The following is a 3403-nucleotide window of genomic DNA, read 5'->3' as shown; positions in this document are numbered from 1 at the left end:
GAAGAAAAACTTTAATATAAGTTTAACATAACAGCAAATGTACAATGTTTCGATAAGGTTTTGTCATGAGATAACCTTGTCGAAATGTTATATATTTGCTGTTATCTTAAACTTGTATTAAAGTTTTTCTTCATTACCCATTCAAGCCATCTCCAAGCATTATTAATTTAGTGCTATCGCAATCTATAATGAAGATCAAGGAGTGTGACAGATTCTTTGCAAAACTTAAGTCATTCTCTTTGTTTTTTGCGAAATCAATAAAGCGTGTGCATCTTTTAGATACTGAACTGAAGAAAAGATTCCTGAAAGTGGCCCCTACTAATTGGAATTATAATCACTGCCTTGTTGAAACTGTCTTGGAATACAAGAAAGAACTCATTGACTTATTTGAAAATATTGTTGATAATTTTGGCAACTGGGATACTGAAACCTTTTCCTGTGCCAAAGCACTTTCATCAAATTTCAGAGATTTTGAGTTAAATTTCTTGTTGAATATAGTTGCCAGTATTTTTTCATATACAAATGTTATATTTGATGTTCTACAGAATAGGATATTTGACATATCCTACCGTAAGAATAAAGTAAATGAAATGGTGACTATTCTGCAAAAAAAAAAAAGAGAGTCGACTTTGATGAATATTTGACAGCAGTCGATGGATTATACCCTCCTACTAAGCGAATAAAAATGATCCTGGGGAAGGTATTTAAATGACATACAGAAAGTTATTTTATAAAAGTCTGGATGCAATTTGTGACCAAACATACCATTCTTTGAGCTTGTTAACACTAAAAAATAGGAAGAGAACAAAAAAATATTTCCTGAATTAGCATTAAAATCATTGCAAGATAATTATGGAGAATACTTTGATATTCATCGCATGAAAAGTGAAATTTCGGTTTTCTATTCTGATGCTGATTTGAAAAGAAAACCAATGAATGAATTACTTTATTGTTTGCAAAATGCCAAGTTAGATGCAGCCATGCAACAACTTGCAAAGTTGTGTGAGTTAACCTTGACTCTTCCACCCACTAGTGCTTCAGTTAAGTGTTCTTTCTCTCCTTTGAAGAGAATACACAGCTACACCAGAAATACGCAAGGACAAGAAAGACTTGCAAGTTTAGTGTTATTCGCGATTGAGAAAAAGCTTCTTAAGGAAATCAAGACTGATAGTTTTTATGAAGATGTAATGAATGTATTCAATCAAAAGGGAAGAAGGATGGAATTAACATATAAATAAAGTAAGTAGCCGAATATGTCTTGATTTATCTTTAATTGGAAGTACTTAATCTTAAATATGATTAATGACTACAATTAATTAATGTTATCTTTATTGGCTGTCCAGCTAATAACCACAAAAGTATCTGTGAGAGTAATTATATTATGATTTTTCATAATGTAAGCACATCTTTACAAAATTTTGCAGGTTATTGGTAAACATTACAAGGTTTTCACACACAAAATATTAGGTTATTAAATTCAGTATTAAGATTTTTTAATTAAAAATGTTCTTGTAAACCTTTTTATTTCAGACTGTTGACTATCCAACATGCAAAGTAATTTTGATTTTAAGATTAAAAATACTTTATTGCATTAGAACATTATCAAATTTTTTGTTGAAAAAAATATTTTATTTGTTATTTTCTCCAGTGTATTTCTGTACAGGTTGGTTCGATATGACCTACTTTGTAACCTCAATAAATAATTAGGAAAAATATAAATTATGCTTTTTTCATTCTGGAATGACTACAAATTATGACACAGTATATAAATTTTTATATATTTATTATTGTTATTATATTGACGTTCCAACCATGCCTGGCTAACAATACAGAAGTTACAATGATGTGATGCACATACACTCGTGTTACTGTATCCAATAATATATAACTGATCTTTAGTCTTTACAAAGTGACCTGTCGTGGCTGTGTTTTAGTGAACTAGTACTTTGTAAAATATAGTCACATTTCAACTATTATGTATTATATATGTATATGCATTATTTCTGTTTACAAATAGGTTATTAAACTTATTTTTCTTAAAACATAGAACAGTAAATAAAGTAAAGCAAACAGTTATTTCTTCTAGTTACAACCTTTGTACTCATTTGCTGCTTGTCGTAGGTTGCTAAGCCTTATGAAATTTCCTACATAGAGGATGTAAAAAGAAATTTTTTTTAGGTTTTATATATACATTTTAACTAACCAAAAAATCATAAATTAGTATATCGACACCATAGAATTCCACTATAATGTATCAAGCATATTTGATAAATTATTAACTAAGCTGTATTTGGTTCTAAAAAAATATAAAATTTCGAGCTCACTAAAGACTTACCTCATCATTTGAAATGTTGTGTGGAAAGAATGAAATTAGCACATTAACACTTCAAAATGGCTGAGAAAACTACTAGGGAGACATTCTGAGCTTTTGATTGGTTATTCATATCATATATAGAAGTGTATATAAGGGACTTTCCAAAAATAGAAAGGGGTGGGTGGACGGGGCACTGTGTTTGATTCTCTACAGGAGCGATTTATTAGGAAATAAAGACATTCTTATTTTATATTCTAGCTTGTCTGTATCGGTAGTTTGAGTTCCTAATTCATGCAAAACTGTATTTTTGTATTTTGACATCTAATTTGAACCAGTGCTGCATTCAACATACTACGTGACACACAAAAATTGATGTTTAGCTGTGCTTTTTTAATATTTATTTTTAATTAAGAAATTAACTAATGTATAATAGTAAAAGTTGAATTAAAATCTACAATTTTATACCAAACTTATTGACATAGATTCATAAAATAGTAGTTCAATAAAATTTTTAATGCAAGTAAACAAATGCAATGACATGGCCTTTGACACATGACCGTCGAGATAGGGTTAACAAAGTTTAGAATTTTATTGGGCAGTCAACATAGTTTCACTAAGGGAAAATTTTGCTTCATGAATCTTTTGACATTCTTTGAAAAGGTTACTGCTTATATAGATGAGGGTAAGGTTGTAGATTTGGTGTATCTGGATTTTCAGAAAGCATTTGAAAAGGTGCTACATAAAAGATGTGTAAAAAATTATCTCTGTTGGTTTGGAGGATAAGATAGAAGAGTGGTTTGATGGAAGAAAGCAGAGGGTTGTTGCAAAAGCAGTTCAGTCAAACTGGATTAATGTCACAAATGGGATACCTCAGGGCTAGGACCTTTGCTCTTTTTGATTTACATCAGTGACATAAATGAAAGAATGGTCAATAAATTACATAAATTTGCAGAGGATATTAAGGTCTTGGGTGTTGCTAGTTGTGAAGAGGATGCTGCTGATTTACAAAAGGGTTTAGATCATTTAGTGATTGGGCAAATAAAGGGCAGATGAGTTTTAATTATAATAAATGCAAGATAATGTATGTGG

The 3403-nt window shown here is 30.1% G+C and overlaps 1 protein-coding gene across 3 annotated transcripts in view; it reads left to right on the top strand.

The window, feature by feature from the left end:
• The window catches only part of LOC106461695 (cell death protein 3-like), a 68808-nt gene that overhangs the window by 29446 nt on the left and 35959 nt on the right, over window positions 1-3403 (top strand). The gene's annotated exons all lie outside the window — the stretch shown is intronic.

This window comes from Limulus polyphemus, unplaced genomic scaffold (genome assembly GCF_000517525.1).
Source record: "Limulus polyphemus unplaced genomic scaffold, Limulus_polyphemus-2.1.2 Scaffold1012, whole genome shotgun sequence".
NCBI lineage: Eukaryota > Metazoa > Arthropoda > Merostomata > Xiphosura > Limulidae > Limulus > Limulus polyphemus.
This window is presented reverse-complemented; position numbering and strand designations above follow the sequence as displayed.